The sequence below is a fragment of the Peromyscus maniculatus genome, chromosome 1 (assembly GCF_049852395.1).
Source record: "Peromyscus maniculatus bairdii isolate BWxNUB_F1_BW_parent chromosome 1, HU_Pman_BW_mat_3.1, whole genome shotgun sequence".
NCBI lineage: Eukaryota > Metazoa > Chordata > Mammalia > Rodentia > Cricetidae > Peromyscus > Peromyscus maniculatus.
This window is the reverse complement of record NC_134852.1, coordinates 51,279,027-51,301,060: the sequence shown is the minus strand read 5'-3', so window position 1 is coordinate 51,301,060 and position 22,034 is coordinate 51,279,027. Positions and strand designations below refer to the sequence as shown.

General features: G+C 40.8%; 1 protein-coding gene across 2 annotated transcripts in view; it reads left to right on the top strand.

Moving 5' to 3' along the window:
- LOC143266970 (uncharacterized) overlaps window positions 1-22,034 on the top strand; it is a 44,365-nt gene that overhangs the window by 9,637 nt on the left and 12,694 nt on the right. The gene's annotated exons all lie outside the window — the stretch shown is intronic.

Genomic DNA, 22,034 nt, shown 5'->3' with positions numbered 1-22,034 from the left:
CTCCATTGTGTATATGTACCACATTTTTTCCATCCATTCTTCCGTTGATGGGCATCTAGGTTGTTTCCAGGTTCTGGCTATTACAAATAGTGCTGCTATGAACATAGCTGAGCATGTATCTTTATGGTATAAATCAGCATTCCTTGGGTAGATGCCCAAGAGTGGGAAGGCTGGGTCTTGAGGTAGTTCAATTCCTCATTTTCTGAGAAACCGCCATGCTGATTTCCACAGTGGTTGTACAAGTTTACATTCCCACCAACAGTGGAGGAGTGTTCCCTTTGCAATCAGACCACAACCCATAGAACCATGGAGGATATATATATATATATATAGCATGGAGGTCCCTAGGATGACTGTGGCTTATAATAAATTTCGGTTTTGCTCAATTATTGAAAAAAAAATAGCCAAATGAATGGAAACACATGAACTATGAACCAAAGGCTGAGGGGCCCCCAGCTGGATCAGGCCCTCTGAATAGGTGAAACAGTTGATTGGCTTGATCAGTTTGGGAGGCAACTAGGCAGTGGGACCAAGTCCTGTGCTCATTGCATGAGTTGGCTGTTTGAAACCTGGAACTTATGCAGGGACACTTGGCTCAGTCTGGGAGGAGGGCACTGGACCTGCCTGGACTGAGTCTACCAGGATGATTGCAGTCCTGGGGGAGGATTTGCCCTGGAGGAGGTGGGAATGGGGGGTAGACTGGGGGTAAGCGGAGAGGGTGGGAGGGGGGAGAATAGGGGAACCCGTGGCTGATATGTAGAACTGAATGGTATTGTAAAAAAAAAAAAAAAAAAAAAAAGTCTATTCCAAAATACTAAATCATCTGTAGGAATGGACAGTGACAGCAGTAAACCATTATATATTGTAAACTGAGACAGTAACTGATGGTTCTAGCAATCCGCCAGGCTTGTCTTCCATCATTTTCTTCAAATGACTTCTCTGAAGTTAACGGCAAGGAAGGCTGCCTTGTATGTCCCGTCACCGGCCATTGATGAAGGTGAAGCTCTGTTACAGGAGTTAGAGCATGCCACCCATTGCCCCCCTATCTGGGTCCTCTAAAATCCTTATGGCCAATTCCAGTCAACCAATTGCTGACTTTGCCCTCTAATTCAAGGTAAACTTTATTAGCAGTCTGGAGTGTCAGTGCAAAAAGATTTCCTGTAGCATTCCTCTTCTGTCTAAATAAAAAGAAAAGATTTTAACTTTAACAAAGTAAAACTACATACAATAAGAGCAAATGTCAGATATTGTCTAATTAAAAATGTCAGATATTGTCTAATTAAAATTTTCCTTTTTATCAAGAACAACTATCAAGTAAGAATTAACATTCACATTGTCCAGTACATTTGTATTTGGCAAATTCAGAGAAAATACTCTATTATCTATACCATCTTGATGAGTCCAAAGTTTTTTACCTAATTCACTTTCTGTCATAACTTGTATTACCAACCTAGAAATATCTTTTTAGACCTTAAAATATTTTCTTAGATAACAACTTAAGCTTTTATGTCTCTCAACCTTATACACTTTACATATCTTTTGTGAGTTTCTTTCCTGAGTTTGGTAACAAGGAAAATTGTAACTATAACTATCTAGTTTTCAACCATATCAGAGACCTTCACATTACTTGAGTAAACAGGAAATGCAGAGCAAACAACTTCCAAAACTACAGAAACACAGAGACAGCTGGCTGCCTGGGCAGTCATCCAAGGTTCCTCTGCAATGTTGGGGGCATCCATCTTCAGCCTACAGGCCTAGAATATCTGACAGACTTTTCTGTGAGGCAGGAATTTAAGAACTGTCCTGCCTTGTCTTGGCAAAGTTTGGCAGTTACCTTCTTCTGTGTCCTGCTTTTCCATTTTAGAGGGCATATTATCAGCAGTTGGGACAAGGGAAGTTTCTTGCCCAGTGGCTAACTTTGCCACAAAAAAAACCAAACTACATATGGAGCTTCTTCAGTGCCCACCATCCTTTTCTGAAGTAAATTGGTGCTGCAGACGTGTCTCACAGTCATGAAAACCCTTATGTAATTAAAACATCTTAAATGCCAGATTCTGTAGATCTTGGAAGTGTTTGAAGTCCATCTCTCTATCTAAAATATATCTGTTTGACCTTGAAAATATACCTAACATGACTTTAAGTTTGATTGTTATAGATAACTACTAACCTGTCTTTCTTTATTATCCCAAATAGCTTTCAAGGACTAGAACTTATTTTAAAATGAGCTGCATAGGTACAATACCTTAAATAAAAGTAGAAACATATATACAGTATGTCCTAACAAAAAAATCTTAAATTTGTATCAATATACAAAATCCATGTCAATGTAAAATATTTGATATTAATAGTTGCTTTTTAGTTTAATAGTAGATTCAATAATCTGAGCTTTTATCCTGTCATTCTTATCACCCCATTTTTTTTTATCTTTTTAGAAAGAGATCCCTTAATCTAACCTCCTTTGCTTAATTTCATTCTTGACCATGACCAATAACAACTTGCAACCAACCCCCCAAAATGATGATAAACATCCATAACCCACTGAGCAACCAAAACCACCCATCCCACCTCTTGGGAATATGGATGTTGTGTTCTTAAAATTATTTCTTTTTGTCTGGGGGAGATGGTATCTTTAGGAGACCCTGAGAAGATTAAGATAACAATCAAGTCCTGGGAGAGCTAGCTATTATCCAGTCTCAGTGTGATGAGAAGGTGCAGGGCTCATCTGAAGTCCTGACTGGAGTAGTCTGAGGCTGGACCATCTTAGCTAACTGCTTTGAAGTTGTCATGAGACATTTGTAATCCAAAGCTAATTTTTGGGTGGTGTTTGCCAGATTAATGATGTTATTGTAGTCCAGGTGGATTTGTCATTTCAGGCCCCATATTCTTCTTGGAGACCTCAAAGGTCACTGCCAGGAATGATCATGGGTCATTTCAGAAAACTTAAACATTTTAATGTCATATGCAGTAGATCTCTGAGAGTTGTTAAGTACATTTGGGGTACACACACTTAGTTCCTAGTTACCTGCTTCAGACTCAAGCGTGAAATCATGTATAGGAAGCTAGATGAAGCCTGTTTCTAGAATTAGTTAGTACTCTATATAACCATTAATATCATGACAAAAAGTATATATATATATATATATATATATAAAATCTCATACATTTTGAGATAATATTTATACCATAAGAAAAGTGTTAAAGAATCAAAATAAAACCAAAGGATTATGAGATTAGTGGCAATAGAACAGTCCATTAATTTTGGTTTCCTTCTGTCCCATACCAGGTGCCTCATCTGACATGAGATAGAGGTTTTGGATTTTTCTTTAACAAGCATGCTTGAGTTTAGAGAAAGAGAGTGCCACACTCTAGCTCCAATGCTAGTTTTAATTTTTAATTGAACTCGGCCTACAATAAAACCATTTGCCTTATATGTCTGTAGAGAACAGCAGAAACAAACATTTTAGAAGATCTATGAAATGTTATCCTGTTGGAAGTGTGCTATACCATTAGGCCAATTTATTCTTTTTCTTGGGACATTTTCTCTTGGTGATTCACCCCTCTTCTTCAAATATCTCATTTGTCCAGTGGTCTTCAGTTTTCTTAGTTGGATTCTTTTATTCTTCTGGAAAGACAAAAACAAAACCTTGCCTCAACCCTAACTTTGGGGAGTTCCCTTTTTTAGTACATTATAGCTGATCAAATGAAAGGCATTTGTTAGTCTCATAAGTTAGTTTGAACTGAATGACCAAGTTGTTTGATGAACTACTGCCTCTCCTATTCAAGAGGTCTCTCCTGTTCAGATTTAATCTTTATTAATTGTGATGGTATCCATAGCTTTTCTTTTCCTATGGAAACAAAAGCAAAACCTCCTCACCAATGTAACATATATCTTGGTTTCCATCCTAAGGAAATTAATTTTGTTTTTGTTTTTGTTTTGTTTTGTTTTTAGACAGAGTTTCTCTGTAGTTTTGGTGCCTTTCCTGGATCTTGTTCCGTAGACCAGGCTGGCCTCAAACTCAGAGATCCACCTGGTTCTGCCTCCTGAGTGCTGGGATTAAAGGCATTTGCCACTGCTGCCTGGTAACACATCTTTAAAGTATATAGGCTGATCTAATTCAGCAGTTTTTTTCTACTACCCAATGTCTCTTTGCAGCTGTTGTTCCTTTCTCATTAGCATCTAAAAATTTTAAAGTTAATTAAGCATTGTGCAATCTACCTCTGCGAGTCTTTGTTACTACTCTCTGTTTATTACTCATATATTTTAAAGTGCAATTAAATCTTTCTATAACTGCTTGTCCAGTAGGGTTATGTGGTATATCTGTAATATGCTTTATGTTGTAATATGCAAAAAATATTTCATTTTTACTAGAGATATACACTGGAGCATTGTCAGTCTTAATTTGTATGGATATCCCCATAATGGCCACAACTTTTAAAAAATGTGTAATCATCCTTTTCAGAATTCAAAGCAGTTGCCCCTTGAAATCCTGAATATGTATCTATGGTATGGTGCACATTAATCTTCCAAACTCCACAAAATGAAACACATTGATTTTCCAAATTTCATTTATTTGAGTACCCTTTGGGTTACATCCTGCATGTAGTAGAGTTTGGTTATACAAAGAACAAGTAGGATGTTTCCTTATCATTTCCTTGGCTTGTTGCCAGGTGATGGAAAAATCTTTCTTCAAAACTTTGCTATTAACGTGATGTTACTTATGAAATTCTGAGATTTCTAGCATATTTGCTACCAATATCTGATCAATTTCATCATTACCTTGTACTAGAGGGCCTGGTAGACCCATATGGCATCTGATATATGTTATATACAAGAGAAAATTTTTATTTTTGATTATTTCTTGCAATTGAATAAATAACAAAGTTAATTCCAAATCACCTGGAATAAGTTCAGTGATTTTAATATTTAAAACAACTCTTTCTGCATATTCAGGGTCAGTAACTATGTTAAGAGATTCTGGAAAATGTAATAATACCATGAGTATAGCATTTAATTCTGACTTTTGAACAGAATCATTAGTGCTTTGAACCACTTTACTTAAATTTCCTGACTTATAACCTGCCTTTCCTGATTTGTTTGCATCAATATAGAATGTAGGGGCTCCAGAAATTGGTGTTCCCTGTACAATGTGAGGAGGATCCTATTAGTTCTCTTTATAAAGTGAAGTCTCTTACTTTTGGAATTTTTGTTGCTAATCTCTCTCCCATTACTAATTACTGCAAGCTGTTTCCCAATGTTCATTTTCTGCCCACAATGAGGCAATTTTAGCATTAGTAAAAGGTACCACAATTTCTGATGGGTCTTGTAGATGTAACCAATCATCTTTTTAAAATAAGAAACACAGAGCCAATGTAAAATAGAAAGCTGAGAGGTCAGAGCTCAGAGATAAATCTTACCTCCTGCAATGCTCCTAGCTTCCCCAAGAGAGAGCTACTTCCTGTTTGTCTGTGTTTAAATAGTCTTTCTGTTCTGCCTTCTCATTGGTTGTAAACCCAACCACATGACTGCCTTGTCACTGCCTGTAAGTACTGCCCTCCAGGTCTTAAAGGCATATGTCTCCAATACTGGCTGTATCCCTGAACACACAGAAATCTACCTAGCTCTTCTAACCACCACGCTCTTGCTATGGCTCTAATAGCTCTGACCCCAGGGCAACTTTATTTATTAACATAAAATTAAAATCACATTTCAGTACAAATAAAATATCACCATAGGGTCTATTTCTGTTCATTGATGAAGTCTCAGTTTTCCTTTCAGAATCAATTCAGAAACCTTTTCTACATGGGCCTTTAATTTTTTACTCTGTTTTTATGGTAAAAATATCCATTCTAAGATATTATCTTCTCTCTGCATAAGAATTTGTGTAGCAGAATGCATAGAAGGTAGTAAGACCAAGATACAATCAGGCTCTGGATCTAAGTGATCCACATGTGCAGCCTGTAATCTCTCTCCTACCAAAGCCGATTCTCTCTTAGCATCAGCTGATAGTTTTCTTGGACTATTTAGGTCCATATCATCTTGTAAGATTTGAAATAAATTACTTAGTTCTTGAGTTGTTCATCCAGTTGTGTGCTGTAGCCAATTAATTTTCTCCCAGCAATTTTAAAAAATCATTAAGTGTTTGTAATTGATCTCTCCTGATTTATACTTTCTGTGGTTGATTTTTTTGGTAAACCTATCATACCCTAGATTATTAATAGAATCTCCTCTTTGTATTTAGTCAGGAGCGATTTGTAATTTCCAACAAGGCAAACTTTTCTTTACTTCTTCACACATTTTTTTAAGGTATCTGTGTCTGAATCAGCTAGGAAGACATCATCTATATAATGGTAAATTATAGAGTGAGGAGACTTTTTACAAATTAATTCCATTGGCTGTTGTACAAAATATTGGCACAAATATTGGGGCTGTGTTAACATCCATTGTGGAAGAACATTCCATTGATACCTTTTAACAGGCTGGAAATTATTATAAGTAGGCACTGTGAAGGCAATTTTTTTTCTGTCCTGTTCTTATAAAGGTATAGTAAAAGGCAGCCTTTTAAATCAATCACTATAATAGTTCTTTAGGCAATAGAGAAGGCAAGGGAATTCCAGGCTGTAAAGAGCCCATTGGCTGAATCACCTCAATAATAGCTCTTAGATCTGTTTCTATTCTCCATTTTCCAGATTTCTTTCTAATGACAAATATAGGAAAATTCCAAGGAATGGTCAATTCTTCAATATGTTCAGCATTTAGCTGCTCCTGTATCAGCTGTTCTAATGCCTGTAATTTTTCTGATGTTAAAGTCCATTGTTCCACCCAGACAGGTTTGTCAGTTAACTGGTTTTTTTGTTTTGTTTTGTTTTGTCAAAACAGTATTGCTCTGTGTAACCCTAGCTGTCCTAGAACTTGCTCTGTAGACCAAACTGGCCTTGAAATCACAAAGATCTGCCTGCCTCTGCCTTCGAGTACGGGGATTAATGGCGTGCACCACCACCTAGTGTCAGTTAACCATGTTAAAGGTAGGGCTGTTGGTATCTTTGAAAGCTCAACAACGGTTGTGCACTGCTTATGTACAACCTGAAAGGTTGGTGACTGTTTTTGATAATAACTTTTGATGTTTCTCTCTGAAGTATCCTTTATTTTATGGTTTGATTCTGAGATTGGAGTGTGTTAATCTGTGTTTTCTATTGTAACAAACCACGTCCCACATACGGCTTTAATTTATCTACCTTTTCTTCTGGCCCTATACATTGGACCCACCTTGGACTTTGTTTTACCTGAGATAAATTTCCAATCCCTACAGGCTGAATACTTACCTCCTGAAAAGGCCAACCTGGATGCCAAGATTTTGGTGAAATGATTGTTACATCCATGCCTCTGTCAACCAAACCTTCAATTACAATGGCAGCCAGCTGCCATTTATTTGTATTTTTGGCTTTGGTCTTTGATCATTTATAGAAGTTTACCAAAATACTTGTTTTATGGTCTCTCCTGAAATTTATTTATTTATTTATTTGTTTGTTTATTTATTTATTTATTTATTTATTTATTTATTTATTTATTTATTTATTATGTATACAGTGTTCTGCCTGCATATATGGCTGCAGGCCAGAAGAGGGCACCAGATCTCATTGCAGATGGTTGTGAGCCACCATGTGGGTGCTGGGTATTGCACTCAGGACCTTTGGAAGAGCAGCCAGTACTCTTAACTGCTGAGCCATCTCTCCAGCCCTCTCCTGAAATTTTTGTTTTATCTATTGGAGCTGTGCTGTTATCTAGAACAATTATTGGTTGGGTTTTTTGTTTGTTTGTTGTTGCTAACTGTTCTTATATCTTAAATTAACCCATTTCTATAAATCTATATCTTGCCATGTCACTTGGGGCTTACCGGCGTCTTTACATGTTGCTTATCCTGGTGGTGGCTGCAGTGTCTCTCCTCCTTCTTCCTGTTTCCCCAATTCTCCTCTCTCCTTGTCCCGCCTATACTTCCTGCCTGGTCACTGGCCATCAGTGTTTTATTTATATAGTGTGATATCCACAGCACTTCCCCTTTTCTTCCTTTTTTAAAAAGGAAGGTTTTAATTTTAACATAGTAAAATTACAAAACAGTTATCGAGCAAGAATTACAGTTACAATATTAAAGAAGATGTCCTATCTATCTTATATTTGTGAGTTTAAGGTTTTATATCTAACTTATCTTTTATCATTACTGAGGAAATTATAACTATCTGGTTTTCAACCACATCAAAGACCTCAGAAGGATATAATATTACCTGAGAAATAGGAGAAGGATGTATGTAACTTTTGGGAGTCTTGCAGGGTAGTCGGAGACAACTGACAGCCTGGACAGTCATCTAATGTTCCGTTGTAAAGTTGGAACATCTGTCTTCAGCTCACAGGGCTAGAGTCTCTCTGTCATTTTTCCAGTGTCCTGTAGAATGTCTGGCAGTTTTCTCTGCAAAGCAGGAACCTGAAGGACCATCTTGTCAAGCAAAGTTCATTGGTCATCCTTCCATGGGTCTTGTATGTCCAGTCGATCAAGCAGTCTAGGCAAGAACAGTTTCTTGCCCGAATGGCTATCTTTGCCAAGGTCAAGATAAACTCCATATGGAGTGTCTTTGATGTCCATCTTCCTCTCTGAAATAAATCCAGTGTTGTCAGGAGCAGACATGTCTCACTGTCCAGAACATCTAAATTTTTAAAACATTTTAAATGCCATATTCTGTAGGTCTTTGAAGTGTTTGAAGACTACCTATCTATCTGAAATACATCTATGTATACCTAGAAGACTTAACTAACATGGCTATAAATATGATTATCATAGATGACTAATTATTAATCTATTTCTTAATTATCCATTACAATTTTAAATGAGTTAAACATAATACCTCAAATAGAAATATATATATACAGTATATAGAATAGAAATATATATATATATACAGTATAACAAAATTAACTTCAAGTTTGTATCAATAAACTAAAATTTATACCAATGTAAAACATATTAAACATAAACTAAAATCTATACCAATGTAAAACATTTTAAACAAGCTGTTCTTTAAAAGTAGGTTCATTAATCTACCCTTTTATCTTATCATCTCTATATCCTCCTATATATCTATTATCATATCCCCTTTTGTTTTTTAGAAAGAGATCACATTTATAATCAACTGTTTTAAATAAAAATATTGGTTTATCTCTGTCCTACACCAGAGGGCTCTTCTGATTTGGGACACAAGAATCTCTTAACCATTTTTTAAAAAGCAATATGTCTGGGTTTAGAGGGGGAGTGAGCCAATTCCACCTCTAAAGCCAGCTTGGTATATTTGGGAATTTGGGCATAGCATCTCTTACTACTTCCTGCTGGAGGGGGGCACTGTATCTTATGGGAACGCAAAGAAAATTTTAGGCCTATGGGGTAGTCCGTGAGACTGTATTGTGTGAACCAGTTGCCTTGAAACCACTCTGGATGTTAGATCACCTGGGCCATGGTGTCATCGGAGACCTTTCAGGGGGTCTTGGCTGGTGAAACCTGATGTATCTTAATCTGGAACAAATCCACAGCCTCTGGCTTTCTGTGGAAACAAAAGCAGAACCTCTTTTCCAAAGCAACATATCCTTAAATCCAAATTTTGAAGTCAAGGCACCTTTAAAATATACATATTGGTTTAATTCAACATCTTTTTCGATCAAATGTTTTTTTGCAGTTAAAAATCCCAAAGACAACACAATCCAGATTCTCTGTGTAATATTCATCTTTACGTGGCTTTTTTATATTAATTTATCTTTTTTTGTCTCTTTCAAGCCTACGTATATTTTACACACATTGTAAATGATTTTATCTGAATCAGTCTTATTGTGAACCTATTGCTTTAAACTGTAGTATTCTAAGACTGAAACAGTGCTGTGGCTTCTGGCTCCGCCCATTTTAGCTTACCAACATGGCATTTTCCGCCAGTTCTGTGAGTCAAGTCTCAGAAATAGTGGGTCTAAGCTTTTTATCAAAGCAGCATGTAGCCCAGAAACCTTTTTTTTTTTTTTTTTTTTAATACTAGTAAAGACTAAATCTACCACACAGCATAATGTGCCACTGGCAGACACCTCATTACCACGATACTGTCGGTCAAACGCAAATGCCAGGAACCCACCAGTAGTTCAAACCCACGTTTTGTGGTGTCTAGCTGCCCTTATGAGACATGAAGCAGGAACCTGGTTTTGGCTCTGTTTAGAATTGGTTATTAAATATTCTCAGGTTTAAGATGGAAACTTGAGCCATTGGGCACCATTTGTTGCTAACTGTTCTTATATCTTAAATTAACCCATTTCTATAAATCTATACCTTGCCACGTTGCTCGTGGCTTACTGGCATCTTTACATTTTGCTTATCCTGGCGGTGGCTGCAGTGTCTCTCCTCCTTCTTCCTGTTTCCCCAATTCTCCTCTCTCCTTGTCCCACCTATACTTCCTGCCTGGTCACTGGCCATTAGTGTTTTATTTATATAGAGTGATATCCACAGCAGTTTGTTTTTGTTTTTGTTTTTGTTTTTGTTTTTGGAGACAGAGTTTCTATGTGTAGTTTTGGTTGCTGTTCTGGATCTTACTCTGTAGATCAGGCTGGCCTCCAACTCACAGAGATCTCCCTGGCTCTGCCTCCCAAGTGCTGGGATTAAAGGCATTCGCCACCACTGCCCAGCTCGGCATTGGTTTTTAACAACAGGCATTATGTTCTTTAATTGCTCTGTGAAAGAGTTTCCCCCATGGTGACAGGAAATGATTGAATCAAATTTGATATGGGGGCCTGTGGGAGGCCTCCCAGAGCATTTCCCAATGTCAAAAGTTTACCTTGCTTGTCCCTTGTTGATCTGCATTCATTAGTCCAGTGCTGGCCTTTGCCCCACCTTCTGCACACTCCAGGAGACTGGGGTCTCCTGTTTGGGATCATTTCTAGAAAAAACGTTGTTTCTTGGAATGCCTTGCCTACCATCCCTTTTCAGATGACCTTGTTTACCACAATTAAAACATCTGAACTTTTGATTTTTTAAAAATATTTAGAAATCACTTCTCCTATCAAGGAGCATCATAAGTGTGAGATCCAATATCAGTTGTATTTTAGAGCCATTCTATGGGTGCTGGTCTTGACTTTAAAAGTCTAATCACCTTTTTGCATTCTGAATTAGCATTTTCAAAAGCCAAAGATTCAGTTAATATTTGTCTAACTTCTGGATCTGATATTATTCTATTTATAGCTGAGGTCAATCTTTTGCAAAAAAAAAAAATCAGTGAAAGCTTCTTTGAGGTCTTGTATAATTTTAGTTAATGACTTGGTCCACTTTCCTGATTCTTTAACCTTGTCCCAAGCATTTGAAGCCATGTTACAGCATAGGGCCAAGGTGTGACCATCAAATCTAAACTGTCTCTGCAAATCAGCAATCTGGTCTCCACTGAGAAACTGGTCCTGGGAAATACCAATTCCTTTAGCTCTATTTCATTGTCCTATGACCCTAGGTTCCTCTTTCTACCATGTTCTCCATTGTAACTGAGGACCAGTTCCAATATTGTCTTGGGGGATAATTCTATTCCGAGTTGTCCATGAATTTAACATTTGCTTCACAAAGGGTGAATGTATACCATATGAAACAAATGCTTCCTTAAATCTCCTCAAATCTAGCATTTCTACAGGATTTCAGCTAACTTCTGCATAGCCTTGGGGTTGTCTATCATCTGGTGATTGTTCTTGTATGGTAACTGGATAAACTAAGGTTGGTTTTCTAATAACCTTGGGCCGTTCCTCTTCAGTTTCATCATGCACTGGTATAGTAGGTTCTGCTCTAAAGTCCTCTGTCTCTGTGAACATTTTTATTAGTTTCATTAGTAGGTCTTTCTAAGGCTTGTATCTTATCAGTCAATTTTCCATATTTGGTACAGATATCAAACCATTTTTAAAAGATAAAATATTAATTACCAAACTAATAATTCTAGTTAACATGTCAATCCCAGATAAGTTTGTTACCCCTTCATTTAACTTTTCCACTTTTGAACCATCCATTGTGGACCATGCAGAGACCTAACTACCTGCATCATAATATTCCCTATTCTTAATGTGGGAAAGATTATATATATATTTTTTAATAAAACCTAATTCCCACCTTAAGAATTCTCAAGTGTCCTGTCAGAATGGCTATAATCAAAAACACCAATGACAGCTTATGTTGGAGACAATGCAGAGCAAAGGGAACACTCCTCCAGTGTTGGTGGGAGTGCAAACTTGTACAATCACTGTGGAAATCAGTATGGCGGTTTCTCAGAAAATTGTGAATCAATCTACCTTAAGACCCAACCATACCACTCTTGGGCATATACCCAAGGAGTGCTCAATCATGCCACAAAGATAAATGCTCAATTATGTTCATAGCATCATTATTCGTAATAGCCAGAACCTGGAAACAACCCAAATGCCTGTTAAGGCAAGCATGGATTAAGAAAATGTGGTACATATACACAATGGAGTACTACTAAGCAGAGAAAAACAATGACAACATGAAATTTGCAGGCAGATGGATGGATCTAGAAAATATCATCCTGAGTGAGGTAACCCAAACCCAGAAGGACAAACATGGTATGTACTCACTCATAAGTGGATACTAGATATAAAAGCAAAGAACAATCAGACTGCAACCCACAGAACCAGGGAGGCTATATAGCAGGGGGGACCCTAGGATGACTGTGGCTTATAGTAAGTTTTGGTTTTGCCCAAACACTGGGCAAGCTTTAGTGAAACCTTTCACTATTAGGATAAGAATTTGTGCCGTATCAAGTGATGAAAGAAAAAAAAAAAGAATTCTCAAGTGTCTCATCAGATATGCTGACTTTTTAATTTTTCCACAATAGCAATAATGGAGCTGTGTGTCAGATACAGCAGCGGTTCTCAGCTGGGGGGGGGAGGGGCAGTGGGATATTCAGAATGGAGTGTCCAGGCAGCTGGACTAACTCTGCTCATCCCAGGTGCTTGTGCCGCTGAGAGGCACAGGGCTGGTGTAAGGCCAGCTCTTGAGGTGAGTGGCTGTGGTGGGGTATCCAAACAGCTGGGCTAGCCACTGTGGTGCACAGGCCAGGGCACCTGCAGCTGTTCACGTGCAGCTGGGGTCTGAGGGCATGGGCCCCCTAGATGACAGAGCTGGTTGACTCAGGGGGCTGTAGAGCTGTCATTGGGTGGCTGTGACTATGACCTGGGCAATGTTGGCCCGGCGAGTGCAAGGAGACTGAAGTGGCGGCTTTAAAAGCCACTGCGTGATTTTGCGTGGTGTTGGACGCCAGATGAAGCATTTACCTGTACTGTTCTATTATTAATAATGATATTGGGGTAAAAATCTGATAGATCCAAAGAGCAGTGGAGGGATGATCAGCTGACCCCAAGTCTTCCAACGCTTCCCAGATGGAAAATGCTGCAAATCTCTCTAAGCCCCTCCCTATATCTTCCTGTGCCCCCTATCTGGGTCCTCCAAAACCTCTATGGCTTATTCTGGTCAGCCAATCACTGACACTACCCTCTGATTCTTAATAATAAAAACTTTATTAGCAGTCTCAGAGTGTCATTGCAAACAAATATCTTCCAACACAGGGTTTCTCTGTGTAGCTCTAGCTGTCTTGGAACTCACTGTGTAGACCAGGCTGGCCTCAAACTTATAGAGATCTGCCTTTGCCTCCAAAGTGCTGGGATTAAAGCAGTGGGCCACTATGCCTGACTATTTTTTTTCTTTATAAATTTTCCAGACTGGGAATACTGTGCACCTTTACTTCCAGCACTCAGGAGATCGAGGCAGGTGGGTCTCTGTGAATTTGAGGTCAGTCTGGTCTCCATAGTTTTACATGAGTTCCAGGACAGCCAGGGTAACATAAATAGCTTCTAGTTGAGCACCAGCTACACTTCTCCACGTTCAGTCCATATGTAAGAGTTTCTTCAGCAATAGGACCTTACTTACCATCAGGGTGTAGAGAACAACCAATAGCCTTGGCAATATCTTGTGATGTTTGGGGAGGTGCATCAGATCCCTTTGGCCAATGACTGAACAGGAAATAACCCATCTCTGGTACTGGAGGTTTTACTTGATGCCGTAAGATATCTGGTTGGGGGCATCATCTCCCCCATTCTATGGTGACTCCATTTAAATTCCTTTCACACACACACACACATACATATGTATGTATATATTTCATGACATTTCTACAGTAGTAGGTTTCTCATCATTTTTTTCAATGGCAAATTGAAGCCCTGGAGAGAGCAGAAGGAAGGACTATATAGGAAGAGTAGACGTAGCTGAAGAGCAAACAGTATCAAAACCACTTTATTTTCAGGATTAATATCCCAGAAGCATTACTGCTGGTCTGCCCCATCATCACTAGGACAAAGATCAATACTTCTGAGTCTAGAAGATGCAGGGGAAATGTATGTTTTGTTTGGTCTAGAGAATGATTTATGATAGTCATGCTTTTGGTTTTGAATGACTGTATTTAAGTAAATAGTAAGTAAATGTAAAAGAGTAAGTCACAAGTAGTGGACAGAGTCAGCAGATATATATTAAAGCACCATCAAATTGGGTGCTACGAAGATCCAACAGAAACCACTGAAGCATCCCAATTGAGAAAAACAAATAGAAGGTAACATGGAATCAGGAGCTTACAAACATCCCGCAGAAGTCCACTGGGGAAACCCTGCTAGGGCAGCTGGACTGAGAGTCCTAGTCAGTGCAGAGTCCTCTCTGTATGGTTTCCAAGTAAATAACACACAGCCACAGATAAATGGCATCACTCACTTGGAGGCAGAAAGAGCTTGGGAAAGCCTTGAAACAGTCATGCTGTTCTGATCAGGACTTTGTCACAGCCCAGAACCTCCTCTCCAGGGTTGAGATTCAGTTCTTCTTTCCACCACAGACATTTTATATGATGGTGTAAATACTAGCATTGGCTGGAAACAGTTCACCTTTGGGCTTTTCTCAAAGGCACAGTGCTTAATACTGATAGTTTTTCTCTGTCATAGAGCTGGTGTGGGGACAGCAACATGAGTTCTGGAGGACTCTCAACATAAACATGCTTGGGTCTGATGATAGGGGCCATTCTGGATTCCAGAACTGGCTTTCGAGTGAATATTAAAGAAGCACATGACAATTCACCAATAAAATATACACTACAAGGTCCAGTGGAGTCTCCTGCATGGTGCCTACAAAGGCAAATGATATTATTAATAACTTCACCCACGCAAGACCAGAACATGGCTAATCTCTTCCTGATCCAGCTTTCATCTGGTTTCAGAGTTGTTTTATTTGCTTGGTAGTTTTCTGAAACAGCATTTCTCACCACATAGCCTAGGCTGGCCTGGAACACTTTATGTAGCCCAAGCTAGCCTTGAACTTGAGATTCTATTGCCTCAGCCACCCAAGTGTCTAGTTCTGATTTGGGTTTTTAGGAAATGGTCTCTCCTCAGAAATTCCTCTGGAATTCCAAGCTGAAGCCCAGAAGGGAAAATGATGAGCATATCTCATGTACAGACTGTATGGACAGAACCCTGTTACTCTGTTCTCTTTCAGTTTTAACTTTGTTATTTTACATTCTTTATTCTGTTTTTTATATATGAGTGTCCTGCTTGCATTTATGTATGTACACGGTGTGTGTGTGTGTGTGTGTGTGTGTGTGTGTGTGTGTGTGTGTGTGTGTGTACCTGCTGCCCACGGAGGTCAAAGGAGGGTTGTAATGCTACAGCTCTGGAGGGAAAGGTATCCTGGCCATTGGAAGCCAGGCTGTACCTACAGCTCTGAAGGGAAAGGTATCCTGGCTGTTGGAAGCCACACAATACCTACAGCTCTGTTCTGGTGAGGGATGATATCCCCCCAACCCCTGGCAGGAATGTAGCAATCCTGCTCCTCCCCAAGAGAGTTGTTACAGCTCAGCTCTGCTCCACTCTGCTAAGGGTATTTCCTTTTCAGAGATGTAGCAATTCTGCTCCTGCTTCAGCGAAAGTTGTTACCTCTCTGCTATGCTCCACTCCGGCAAAAGGTCTTCACCCAAAACTCATTCAAGAGATTTATTGGGAGGGAGGAATCCGAGTGGCTGCCTCTGCCAGGGTGGAAAAGGCAGCTCTCAACTGAACAGGTGCAGGACTTATATAGGGCTCCTTAGGGTTGGGGTTTTTCCAAGGTGAAGATTTTCAGGGTGAGAGTTGGTGGGATTTTAATGCCTGTGCTTGAACAAGCTGGGAGATTGCCTGGATTTTGTGCTCAGGAATAAACTGATTTTCCTGCTGAGGGATTGGTTGGTTTCATGCTCAGTTGGTCAAGGGCAGACTGTGTTTCTTTATCTCTGGTTTCAGAGCCAAAGTGTGTTTCTTTGGCTCTGGTTTCAGGGGCTGGGTGTGTTTCTTTGGCTCTGGTTTCAGGGGCAGGGTGTGTTTCTTTCACTGGCTCTGGTTTCAGGGGCAGGGTGTGTTTCTTTCACTGGCTCTGGTTTCAGGGGCTGGGTATGTTTCTTTGGCTCTGGTTTCAGGGGCAGGGTGTATTTCTTTCACTGGCTCTGGTTACAGGGGCTGGGTGTGTTTCTTTCACTGGCTCTGGTTTCAGGGGCTGGGTGTGTTTCTTTCACTGGCTCTGGTTTCAGGGGCTGGGTGTGTTTCTTTGGCTCTGGTTTCAGGGACAGGGTGTGTTTCTTTCACTGGCTCTGGTTTCAGGGGCTGGGTGTGTTTCTTTGGCTCTGGTTTCAGGGACAGGGTGTGTTTCTTTCACTGGCTCTGGTTTCAGGGGCTGGGTGTGTTTCTTTGGCTGGCTCTTCTACACTACAAGGGTGAACTGAAGTGAAGTCACAGGTGGTTGTGAACCATCACAGGGGAGCTGGGAACCAAACCCAGGTCCCTTGCAAAAGCAGTAAGTGTCCTTAACTGCTGAATCATCTCTTCAGCACCCCCTTGTCATTCTCTTCTTAACAGGAAACCGTTTACAGGACAAGCTTCAGTCTTCTATAGGTCATAGAACCAGATAGGACAAGCTAGATCAGGGCTTTGTTATTCAATGCTAATCAGCACTGGAACTCTGAATACAAGAAGGGGTCTACAAACACCTGGAAATGCCAAGCAAAAATCTGAATATGCATGTTTTCATGGACTTCTTAACTTCTGAGCTAGAAAAAAAAGGACTGAATTTGTTGCAGGTAAGGACATGAATGCCATCAGCTACCTTTCAGAGGTAGGCAAGTCTGAGCATGTGCAAAACCGACAATGAGAAGTTAGGACACAGTCCACCACAGAAGAAGCCCTGCACAGTGCAAGGTCTTGTATTGTGCAAGAACACAAGAGCTCTATGCTCTTCTCTGTATCTGTAGTTCAAATCTTTAAAACAAGGCTCTGGGAATTCCCAGTTTCAAGGGCATCCAATGGCTCAAGTGTCTTAGGGAGCCTTGGACTTGTACTTTCATTACTCGCTTGCTGATATTAACCCCCAAGATAGAAGATATGACCACATAGGATGACTCCTTCATGGTATGTGTTGATTTCAGAGGCAGTGGTGGCATGCAGTGAAACGTCACTCTGGAACTACACTATCGTGTGTGGTGCCTCACAGATCATAACCTACCATTTTCCCTTTCCCTCTACTTTCTGAAGACAAAAAATAAAAAGATAGTAGGTAGATAGATAAATGGATAGATAGATAGATAGATAGATAGATAGATAGATAGATAGGTAGATAGATAGATAGATAGATAATAAAAATTTGGGCTGTTATCTTAGTTAGAGTTTCTATTGCTGTAAAGAGACACCATGACCATGGTTGAAAATATTTAATTGGGGTGGCTTATAGTTCAGAGATTCAGTCTGTTATCATCATGGTGGGACATGGTGTCGTGCAGGCAGACATGGTACTGGAGAGGTAGCTGAGAGTTCTACATCTTGTGCAGGCAACGGGAAGTGAACTGAGACACTGGGTGGTATCTTGAGCATAGGAGACCTCAAAGCCCACCTCTACAGTGACACACTTCCTCCAACAAGGCCACACCTTCTAATAGTGCCATTCCCTTTGGGGCCATTGTCTTTCAAACCACCACAGCTGGTGAGATGACTCAGAGGTAAAGGTGGCTCCTGACAAGCCTGAGGAACTGTACACAAGGACCCACATGGTGGAAGTTGAGAACCAACTCCCCAAAGTTGTCTCTTGACCTCCACACATGCACCATGATACAGGCACATACAGGAAAAAATGTAATAAATAATCATTTTTTCTCTAAAGATAGATAATTCCAAAAACAAAACAAAACAAAAAAAATACACACTCTCAATGTATTGTGCTTTCAGAAAAAAATCTGGATTTGGATGGACAAATAGATACATTTACCCTGACAGCTAGATTAGCCCCTCTCCTTGAGGAAGCCCACTCATTCCTGGTGACATGATGGGTCACAGAGATCTGGGGAAAGCAGAAAAACCAGGGGAGCTCTTGAAAATACCAACTTGGGAAGGCAAATTCATGAATGAAATCTTGTAGGCAAATGACATCAAGCCCTCTGGATACTCCTCAATCACTGTCAGACGGGCAGCCTTATTCTTTCAAAGATTTATTTATGTGTATGAGTGCCTTTCCTGCATGTATGTGTGTGTCATATGAATGCTTGGTGTCTATGAAGGTCAGAAAAGGGTGTCTAACCCCCAGGAACTACATTTTCAAGATGGTTGTAAGCCACCATGTGGGTGCTGGAAACTGAACCCAGGTCATCTATAAAAGCAGCCAATGCTTTTAATTGCTGAGCCATCTCTCCAGCCCATACAGTCTTATTTTTAGCCTTTGTTTATTCACATTTCAAGGTGAATTACTCAAGCTGGGCATGGAGGTAGATGCTTTGTAATCTTGCCTTTGGGAGGCTCAAGCAGCTGGATAAAGAATTTGACATCAAGATACCGCCTCAAAAAAAGCCAAAGATTGTGGGGGTGTGGAGAAAGAGAATGTACCACCAATAAAGGCTTAAGCCTCAGAAACCCAGAGATCATGGAAGGGCCTGCTCTATGGCATGTTGACGTTTGAGGGTGTGAGTTTGACAGACACCAGTAAGCATTTTCTCCAGAGGAAGTCTTATGTGGTTTTCTGCACTACTCCATCCACCCTTTGGACTGGTTATGGACTACACCCCAAGCATTAGGTTATACTTCAGTTGTCTGAGGTGAGCCTTATCACACTCCTGCTGTCAGGAATTATGAAGGAACAATTCTAAGCATTCAACCCTAACCTTCTGAACCATGCTTGGAATCCCAGCACTTGGCAGGCACAGGCAGGAGGATCTGGAGTTCATGAGACCCTGTCTCAAAAAACAACAACAAAAAAAAAAAAAACATCCCCCCCAAAAAAACCTCTGCAACCAACCAAAGAAATGCAACCACAACAATACATTATAAATTACTAGACCCAGCGGCAGCCGGCAGAGACATTCAGGCCCAGCGGCGGCCCACAGAAGTAGACGGGCCCAGCGGCGGCCCACTGAGGTAAACGGGCCCGGCGGCAGTGGCCGACAGGGACATTCAGGCCCGGCAGCAGCCGACAGAGACATTCAGGCCCAGCGGCGGCCCACAGAGGTGGACAGGCCTGGCGGCAGAGACAAGCAGACGCAGGTAGGCCTGCGGCGGCGGCCCGCGGAGGTAGACGGGCCCAGCAGCAGCCCGCTGAGGTAGACGGGCCCAGCGGCGACAGCCTACAGGGATATTCAGGCCCGGAGGCAGCCGGCAGAGACATTCAGTCCCAGCAGCGGCCCACAGAGGTAGACAGGCCCGGCGGCAGAGACAAGCAGACGCAGGTAGGCCTGCGGCGGCGGCCCGCGGAGGTAGACGGGCCCAGCAGCAGCCCGCTGAGGTAGACGGGCCCAGCGGCGGCAGCCGACAGAGATATTCAGGCCCGGCGGCAGCCGGCAGAGACATTCAGGCCCAGCGGCGGTCCACAGAGGTAGACAGGCCCGGCGGCGAAGACAAGCAGACGCAGGTAGGCCTGTGGCGGCGGCCTGTGGAGGAAGACGGGCCCAGCGGCAGCCCGCTGAGGTAGACGTGCAGCGGCCGACAGGGACATTCAGGCCCGGTGGTGGCCCCCAGAGGCAGACAGACCCAGCGGCAGCTGACAGGGACATACAGGCCCGGCGGCGGACCGCAGAGGTGAACAGGCCCAGGGACGGAGACAAGCAGACACAGCTTGGAACGGGGACGCCCCTAGCCCCAACATCTGGGGAGGAAGCTATCTCCGTGGGTCAGAACCAGAACGAATCTGAACACTCCGTCTGAGGACAACCCAGGGCCCAGCTGCTGGTCCTGTGAAACCCAACAACTTGGAGGTGTTGGTGAGACTACCCTGCTCAGCTGAAACCCATCTGGGAGAGGATTCAGATGCCTACAGTTTAAAGTCTGAAGAAACAAGATCAGCTGAGGAGTTGACAAATGAACAAAAAGTGACCTGAGAACACAGAAGAAGGCGCTACCCAGACACCAAACCAGATCACCAGAATCATAAGTATATAATTCACCGATCGAAATCAGCTGCCCCTGAAGAAATAGCCCAAAAGCACCAATTTAACCAAGAACCCCTACTAAACCAAGACTAAAAATTAGAACAAGAGAGGCACTCTCAGACACAGACACCACCTGCACCTCACAGAGGAAGAGATGAGTAGGCGCCAGTGCAAAAATACAGGCAACAACATAAAGACCTATATGGCAACATCAGAACCTAGTGATTCTACACCTGCAAGACCTAAACATACCATGACAGAAGAAACAGAAGAAATCAACCCTAAAAATGACATTAAGAAGATGATAGAGGCCCTTAAAGAAGAAATAAAACATTCCCTCAATGAGGAAATAAAAACTTTCCTTAAAGAGGAATTGAAAAACTACCTTAAAGAGGAAATAAAAACTTTCCTTAAAGAGGAAATAAAAAACTCCCTTAAAGAGGAAATAAAAACTTCCCTTAAAGAGGAAATGAAAAACTCCATTAAAGAGGAAATAAAAAACTCCCTTAAAGAAATGGAAGAAAAAACGAACAAAAAATGGGAAGAAATCAAAGAAAGCCAAGAAAAAGCAATTAAACAGATGAAAGAAACATTCCAAGATCTGAAAAATGAATTTGAGACAATAAAGAAAACACATGCTGAGGGAATGCTGGAAATAGAAATCCTGACTAAACGAACAGGAACTACAGAAACAAGCATAACCAACCGATTGCAAGAGATGGAACAGAGAATCTCTGACACTGAAGACACGATAGAGAAAATAGATTTGTCAGTCAAAGAAAACAATAAAGACAAAAAAGTCCTAACACAAAACGTCCAGGAAATTTGGGACACCATGAAAAGACCAAACCTAAGAATAATAGGGATAGAAGAAGGAGAAGAATACCAACTCAAAGGCACAGAAAATATATTCAACAAAATCATAGAAGAAAACTTTCCTAACCTAAAGAAAGAAATACCTATGAAGATACAAGAAGCCTACAGAACACCGAATAGGCTGGATCCAAAAAAAAAGTCCCCTCGCCACATAATAATCAAAACACTAAACACACAGAATAAAGAAAAAATATTAAGAGCTGCAAAGGAAAAGGACCAAGTAACATATAAAGGCAAACCCATCAGAATAACACCAGACTACTCAATAGAGACTATGAAAGATAGAAGATCATGGACAAACCTCATGCAGACACTAAGAGACCATGGATGCCAACCCAGACTATTATACCCAGCAAAACTCTTAATCACCATAGGCGGAGTAAACAAAATATTCCAGGATAAAACCAAATTTAATCAATACCTGTCCACAAACCCAGCCCTACAGAAAGCACTAGAAGGGAAAATTCAACCCAAAGAAGCTAAACACATCCATGAAAAATCAAGCAATAGATAATCCTACACCAACATACACCACAGAAGGACAACACAACACAACCAAAAAAATAACAGGAATTAACAATCACTGGTCATTAATATCCATCAATATCAATGGTCTCAACTCACCTATAAAAAGACAC